We start from the raw sequence: 9,120 nt of genomic DNA, 5'->3' as shown, positions 1-9,120 counted from the left end.
CCACTCTCCAACTTCAATTCCAATCATGTCGACTGTCAAATTCGAAGCAATTTCCAATCTCCAATGTCAATCCTAACCTCAATTTCAATGTCAAACTGTCAAATTCAACTCAATGTCAATTGTCAAATTCGATGCAATCTCAACCTTCCAATCTCAATTCCAAACCATGTCAAATGTCGAATTCGAAGCAATCTCAACTTCAATAACAATGTCAATATCCACATTCAATGACAATTCCAATGTTGACATCCAATGACAATGTCAATGTCAATCTCCGATTCCAATGTTGACATCCAATGACAATGTCAATGTCAATCTCCAATTCCAATTTCAATGTCAATCTCCAATTCCAATTCCAATGTCAAATTCCAATTTCAATCCAATTCCAATGTCAAATTCCAATTCCAATTCCAATTCCAATGTCAAATTCCAATTTCAATCCAATTCCAATGTCAATTTCAATTTCAATGTCAATATCCAATGTCAATTTCAATTCCAATTTCAATGCCAATGTCAATTTCAATTTCAATGTCAATATCCAATGTCAATTTCAATTTCAATGTCAATATCCAATGTCAATGTCAATGCCAATGTTAATGCCAATGTCAATGCCAATGTCAATGTCAATGCCAATGTCAATGTCAATGTCAATTTCAATTTCCAAGCCAATGTCAAATGTCAATTTCAACTTTCAATTCAATCCAAATCAATGTCAATTTACCCCTGGGCCAACAAAAATGGTCATGTCTATTCTCAGAGCAAGTCAATGACAATTTACCCTCAATTGGTATCTTGTTAAGCCAGACTCTCAATTTGTATCTTGTTACTGGTCAAGTGCCAAGGTTCGATCCAAAAAGAACCACTTGTACCTGCTTGTATACCTGTGCTTCCAGACAAACGGCAAAGTTCGATAGAACAGTTTGTACCCAGCTCATGCTTTGTTACCGGTCAGACGGCAAGTTCGATCTGAAGAACAGTTTGTACCCAGCTTATGCTTTGTTATCGGTCAAACGACAAGTTCGATCTAAGAGAACAGTCTGCACCTTCCCACATGATGTGGTGATAATCCAACAAGCAAGTTCGATCCAAAGAAACAGCTTGTATCAACCCTTTTGTCTATGTCTCCAGCCAAACAGCCAGTTCAATCCAAAAGAACAGTTTGTGTCTGCCTATCTGTTTGTACCTTCAACCAAGTGTCAAGTTCGATCCAAAAGAACCGCTTGTATCTGCCTATATGTCTATGTTTCCGGTCAAGTGCCAAGTTCAGTCCCAAGAACAGCTTGCACCTATCTCTTGTTTTGCATTTCTTGGTCAAGTGACTATTTCGACCCAAAGAACAACTTGCACCTTATTATTCTACTCCCTGGTTTGTCTACCCTGTCAATGTCCACCTGAATCCCCAGTGACATCACAGGTTCCATAGACTCCAGTTGTCTGTCTTGCATTCATAATCTAAGTATTGCATAACATTCACGTTTTTGAAAATCTGAAAGCGTATTTTTACGTCCAAAAGCAGTGCAAATGTTAATATTTAAGTATCTTCGTCCCGTCAACTCTGAGACTTCGTCTCTTGACTCTCCGGACAAAGAAACTTAAATAGGGGCAGCTGTTATACCCTAATTTTGGACCTAAAAATACTAACTCAATTCCTCTTTTCTTGCATTATAAGTCATTTGAACTATCCTCGATCAATTGCATCTTTCTCTGCATTTTATTTCAATGTTATTTGCAAAATTTACATGCAAGGGTATTTTAGTCATTTCCTATGTCAAATTTCTCTCAGTCTTTCAAAAATTTGGTTGAGTCCTTTCAAATAGTTTGAATAAGTCTTCATTTCAATTCTAGGTCAAAATCCATTCCAAAATTTGCATTTGAAGTCATTTTGAGTCAGTTATGCCCCTAGGGGCATTTTGGTCATTTCAAGTGTCAAGTCACTGTTTAAATCATAAATTTGTCTCTGAGTCTGTTAATTTTGCTTGTATAAGTCTTTGCTTTAAACCCTTGTTAAAAAATCCATTTTAAAATTCGCATCTGAGTCATTTTCAGTCGTTTTAGCCCTAGGGGCATTTTGGTCATTTCACACGAAATTTCGGCAGAGAGGTACTTTAAAGTACCTCATTTAGGCCATTGGTTCGTTTTAGTCCGTTTTGTCAATTTTAATCGTTTCACTTTACGTTATTTTCCAATTACCAATTTTAATTCATTTTATTTTTATTTTTAGTCCTAAAATTCCTAAAAATTGTATTTTAGTCCTTTTGTCCAAGTCGTCAGGTCTGTACACGTGTCAGTTTCTCATTTGTCCATCTGTCCAAAAGTTTGTTACAAGGTCCAGCGCCACATGGCAGTTTGTTATTGGTCCAGGCAGTTACACAGTCAGCTATAAAAGCCAACTCACTGGTCAAAGGTCAAATTGACCAATTATTTTCTGCACAATCATCACAAACAGATTCTCTTTTCTCTCTCTCTGCATTTTCAGATCAAAACACAAAAAACTCTTGATGAACTTGATGAACACTCATCAAGAACATCAAGAACAATCACAACAATTTTTTCCAGAAATTCAATCCAAACACATCACACCGCCACTGATTCAACACTGATTTCACCAATTCCGTTCACAACACAGATCAAGAAACGAAAACCAGCAACCAATTCTCAAGAACTCGCAGCAAATTCTGGAATCTTCATCAATTTCATTCGACGAAAATACCAGAATTTCGCCACAAATCACAACAACAACAGAATCAAGAGCAAGAACACAAGTCCAAATTCGTTCTCAGCACTGAATCGAACAAAGGGAGACAGAATCGAAGCTCAACATCACAAGACAAGGATGAAAAGTAAATGCAGAATCAAAGTTGAAGAACGAAAACAACAAGTGGCGAATTGAAACCAGAGAAGTGTGAAATAGATCCATTCGTGTTCTTCCTTTGAAATCCAGCACCATTCCGATCGTCCTTCAAAGCAGTTCCGTTGAAAATCAAGAACGTCGTCGGAGCGCGTAGGATCTCTTGGAAACTCTATTTCGCCAATTTGAGCAGCAAGGAGGAGTGAAAGGTCCAGAAACGAACTCAATCAGAACAGAACCGAATCAGCATCCTCATCAGATTCGAAAGCTCCAGGAGAAGGTAATTTCTCATCTTCGTTCTTGGGACGTGTCGTTAGATCTAGCTTCATGTGATTTCGTTTTAGAACTTTTGAATTGAGATTTGAATAGAGGGGAAGAAGAGCTTTGTTTTGATATATTGATCTTTAAAAATGGAGGTTCCTAGAGGTTTTCCGGCGGCGGCGCCGCCACCTTGTGGTGGCCGGCCACCGCGTCGGATACTTGGAGAAGATGAGTGTTCATCTTTTTGTTCATCTGTTCTTTTCTGGGATGTTTAGAGAGAGATAGGCTTAGAGAGAGGGAAGTATGTGTGAAAAGAGAAGAAGAAACCAACACAAACCCTTTTATACTTCACCCAACCGAGTTGGGTTCTCTGCGACCCATGGATCTGTTCCTGACCCGCTTCCATAACCCAGCTCTCTCCCTCTAGCCTGTTTCTTCTGCGGCCCATCTTCCTTATGTCTTGCTGATTGCTACGCGCACCCCCCCTTTTCCCTGAGTTTCTTGCAATTTCTTGCTGTTTACACCCCTGCTTGACTGAAAACCTCTTGAAAAATTCTATAAAAATTCCTGTGTGTTTCTTTATTTTTTGTGACTCTTTTATGATAGTAGTTGTGTTGGAAAATTGATAGAAAATAGTGTGGATTTTTCTTGCTTTAATTGTAAGATTTTATGTTAAAAACTTGTGGTTTTCTTGCCTAGTTTCAATTCCATTTCTTGATAGATGCTAGTAAATCATGATATGAGATGTTGTGAGGATTTTTGCCACTGTGAGTATGTCTTTTGTTGAATGTGTGTCTTGTGCCTAGTTGCTTGCTTTGCAAGATTCGTTTGTGAATAAATAATGTAAAATATGCTTAAATTCACTATTAAAATGCATGGACTATCACATCCCTTTGATCCCCATTTTACAATCTGAGTTCATGTCTTTAAAATGTGTTAAAATGTGAGGATTATAAGTCATGTGAATCTTTGCATTTTGTAGTAGGATTTTAGCTCTATTTTGCATCATTTTCGCTATGTTTTTTTTTTTTTTTTGTGGTAATTTCTTTGCTTTTGTTATAGTAATTTTTACTTGATTTTACTTCTTGATATTGTCGTGTACTACTAACCCTTTTGTTTCTTGTTTCATGTATCCCATAAGCTCATCTCATTTCATATTCTAGCTTAACTTTCTTGCAATTTATATTTCATACCAAAATTAGAATGTAACACTTAGGAGTTTTGTAATATTTTTTCCTTTATACACTTTTAATTTTCTTGGCAAAGAGGCCATAGAATGTATCTAGGATATGATGTAAAGGACAATGGACTCTAATGATGTACACCGACACAAGCACCGACACATGCACACACATCACTATATAGCTAGAATATGCATGTTTAGATGTATGTTTAGGATTGTATGTTTAGATGAATGCCTAGGGTTTATACTTAGAAAAAACCAATTTTCCAAACAAATGTGAACAACTTCACTCAAACCTTTTCCAAATAAACCTTGGGATCCAACATCCCATTGTATTTTCTTTTCCATTTTCTTAATCAAATTTCAATGAAAATAATCAAACTTTGACTTCTTTTGCAAATCACTAATCAAACCTCACAATTTCCTAATCTCATGCCCTTGAGGCCTCTTTCTATTCTTCAAAATCCCATTTTCAAACTTAAAATCAACCAACAAAAACAAAAACATTTTTTGGAAGAGAACTACGGTGGATTTGATCCCTTAATCGGGTACGTAGGCAAGGAACAAAATTCCTTCAATTCAACTAAAATAAAAATCCAAAAACATTCTTCTCCCTCCAATTCTTCATTTAGTAACTCTTAGGTGTAAATATCATTTCAAAATAGCATTTAAAAATAAAGCGCGCGCGTAGAAATTAAAGACGGTTCCTATAGGATACTATAGTCGTTATGGGTGCCTAACACCTTCCCGTAGCGAAAACAACTCCCGGACCTCGATTCTCAAGGGTTTTGCTTACTTTTTCCCTTCCCAAGAAAAAATAAGATATCACCGGTTTAAAAGGTTCAAACGTAATCAATGTTTGACACCCGAAAACCAAGATAAAACAGAAGGTTCTTGGATACAGGTCGCCGCGGCTAGGCGTGTCAGTGCTGGGTAATCATTGGATGTTCGCGTCTGTGGTCAATGCTCTTATATTTTGCTTTTCATTCTTTTATTTTTTCATTTTCAAACCCCATTTTTGCCTGAACCGCCCTTTCGGGTTTTCGATTCACCGGGGAGTAATATTCTTTTTATTGCCCCATTTTTGCCTGAATTGCCTTCATAGATTGTCAATCAGCGGGGTGCTCATTTTTGCCTAAGCCGCCCTTTCGGGTTTTCAACTTAGCGAGCTTTTTATTTTCATTTTCATTTTTCATCTTCATTCTGTTTTTTCATTCTTGCCATTGACCACAGATCGTCCTGGGGAGTAACCTGCTTGTAACATGTATTGAAATAGACATTGACACTCATTCATTCATGCATGTTTCAGACATTGACATAATCAAATGGAAAGGAAGTATTTTGTATATAGCATTGAAAGTAAAAAGAAAACAGAATATCAAACTGTAGAAAGGCTCAAATTGATGTAGAAGAGTGAAAGTCAGCCAAAGGCATGACTTCACGGATTTACAAAGCTTGGAAAATGGTAATTTTATTGGTTGGTGATACATTGAACACGACGACCGCTACATTTCATAGAAATTTTAAATTCACAGGTACAGAAGCTTCTGATGAAGACGATCATTGACAGTTGTAGATGCCCCAAGGGTGATGGTGATTTGCCAGATATAGTTACTTGTCTTTTATTGTCAACCTCATTTTTGCATGAACCGCCCTTTCGGGTTTTCGGCTCATCGAGGCGCTCATTCTTGCCTGAGTTGCGTACAATCTCAGCGAGCTCTTTCATATTCATTTTTTTTGTCCCTAACTTTTGCCTGGATCGCCCTTTCGGGTTTTCGATCCACCGGGAAGCGCATTTTTGCCTAGGCCGCCCTTTCGGGTTTTCGACCTACCACGCTGTTCTTTTCTTTCTAGACAAAGTATTTCTTGACTATATCGGCATTAACAGGATTTGGGAGTTCAACACCATCCATGTGTGTAAGAATCAAAGCACCACCAGAGAAAGCCTTCTTGACAACATAAGGACCTTCATAGTTAGGTGTCCACTTGCCCCTTGGGTCGGGTTGCTGGTTTATCCTTCTTTTCAATACAAGTTCGCCTTCCTTGAATTCTCGAGGTCGGACTTTCTTGTCAAAAGCATTCTTCATCCGCACTTGATACAACTGTCCATGAGCCATAGCATCCATACGTTTCTCTTCAATCAAATTCAACTGGTCATACCGACTTTGACACCATTCAGCTTCAGTCAACTTTGCTTCCATGATCACTCGAAGAGATGGAATCTCCACTTCCAGAGGGAGAACTGCTTCCATACCATATACCAAAGAGAAAGGGGTTGCCCCGGTTGAACTGCGCACCGTAGTACGGTAACCATGCAAATTTCATGCCAGTCTTTGTAAGTAGTGACCATCTTCTGAACAATCTTCTTGATGTTCTTGTTAGCGGCCTCGACTGCACCATTCATCTGAGGTCTATAAGGAGAAGAGTTGTGATGTTCAATTTTGAATTCTTCACATAAAGCTTGCATCATGCTATTGTTCAGATTGGAGCCATTGTCAGTGATGATTTTGTGGGAACTCCGTATCGACAGATGATGTTATTCTTGATAAACCTGACAACCACTTGCTTGGTCACATTTGCATAGGAGGCAGCTTCAACCCACTTGGTGAAGTAGTCAATTGCCACTAGAATGAAACGATGTCCATTGGAAGCCTTTGGTTCAATTCTTCCGATCATGTCAATGCCCCACATAGAGAAAGGCCATGGGGAAGATATAACGTTGAGAGCGTGTGGAGGCACATGAATCTTGTCAGCATAAATTTGACATTTGTGGCATCTTTTAGCATGTTTGTGGCAGTCACGCTCCATAGTTATCCAGTAATAGCCGGCTCTTAACAGTTTTCTTGACATGGTGTGACCCGAAGCATGGGTCCCAAAGGTACCGTCATGTACATCATGCATCAATTTCTCAGCTTCTTGTTTGTCAACACATCTCAACAAGACCGTGTCATAGTTCCTCTTGTATAGGATTTCTCCGTCCAGAAGGAATTTACTAGCCCATCGTCTCAAGGTCTTTTTATCCCTGTTGGAAGCACCAGGCGGATATTCACGATTCTGCAAGAATTGTTTGATGTTATAATACCAAGGCTTTTTATCATTCACATCTTCATCAGCTTGATTAGGCATATTTTCAATGGTAAACACATGAGCGGGTCTATCAAGACGTTGCACTTTGATTACAGGCACATCATTCCAGTGATTGACACGAAACATGGAAGACAGAGTAGCAAGAGCGTCAGCCATCTGATTTTCATCCCGAGGGATGTGGTGCAGTTCAACCTTTGTAAAGTATGTCAACAGACGTCTTGCATAGTCACGGTAAGGGATCAGCTTCTCATGATGGGTCTCCCATTCACCTTTTATCTGATTAGTAACAAGTGCAGAATCTCCATAGATGTCAAGGTGCTTCATCCTCAGGTCAAGAGCTTCTTCAATGCCCAAGATGCATGCTTCATATTCAGCTATGTTGTTTATGCATTCAAAAGTTATTCGAGCAGTGAAAGGAATGTGGTGCCCCTGCGGAGTTACAATGATGGCCCCAATTCCTTTACCATAAGCATTAACAGCACCATCAAACACCAATCCCCATTTGCTATTGGGGTCCGGCCTTTCATTGATCAGTGGTTCTTCACAGTCTTTCGCTTTCAAATACATAATCTCTTCATCAGGGAAATCAAACTTGATTGGCTGGTAATCATCAAGAGGTTGACAAGCAAGATGCTCAGCAAGGACACTTCCTTTGATTGCTTTCTGAGCTTTGTACACAATATCATATTCAAACAACAACATTTGCCAACGCGTAATTTTTCCAGTAACAGCAGGCTTTTCAAAGATGTACTTGATTGGATCCATTCGGGATATCAACCAAGTTGTATGATTCACCATATAATGACGTAGGCGTTTGGCAGCCCAAGCTAAAGCACAACAGGTCTTTTCAAGCATTGTATACCGAGTCTCACAGTCGGTGAACTTCTTGCTCAGATAGTAGATAGCATGCTCTTTCTTACCAGTCTCGTCTTGTTGACCGAGAACACAACCCACTGAATCATCTAACACTGACAGATACATAATCAAAGGCCTTCCTTCCACTGGTGGGACAAGGATAGGTGGTTCTAACAGGTATTCTTTAATGCTATCAAAAGCTTCCTGACATTCATCATTCCATACAACGGGCTGATTCTTTCTGAGCAATTTGAAAATTGGTCCACAGGTAGTAGTCATGTGAGATATAAATCTTGAAATGTAATTCAGACGTCCGAGGAAACCTCTGTCTTGCTTCTCAGTTTGAGGGGCCGACATCTCTCTGATGGCTCGGACTTTGTCAGGATCAACTTCAAAGCCTCTTTGACTGACAATGAAGCCTAGCAACTTTCCAGATCATACACCGAATGTGCACTTGTTAGGATTCAACCGCAGCTTGTACTTTCTCAGTCTCTCAAACATCTTTTCCAAATACACAACATGCTGTTCTTCATCACTTGACTTCACAATCATATCATCAACATATACTTCAATCTCTTTGTGAATCATATCATGAAACAGAGTTGTCATACCTCTCTGATAGGTAGCACCAGCATTTATCAAGCCAAACGGCATCACTTTATAACAGAACGTTCCCCATGGAGTGATGAAGGACGTCTTTTCTCTATCTTCAGGAGACATTCGTATTTGATTATAACCAGAGAAACCATCCATAAAGGAGAACACTTTGGATTGAGCAGTACTGTCAACAAGCACATCAATATGAGGCAATGGGAAGTTATCTTTTGGACTAGCTTTATTCAAATATCTGTAATCAACACACATTCGAACTTTCCCATCTTTCTTT

Source organism: Medicago sativa, chromosome 7, assembly GCF_051527215.1.
Source record: "Medicago sativa cultivar Bolivia chromosome 7, Bolivia_mono, whole genome shotgun sequence".
NCBI lineage: Eukaryota > Viridiplantae > Streptophyta > Magnoliopsida > Fabales > Fabaceae > Medicago > Medicago sativa.
The sequence above is the reverse complement of the archived record's forward strand: the minus strand, read 5'-3'. Positions refer to the sequence as shown.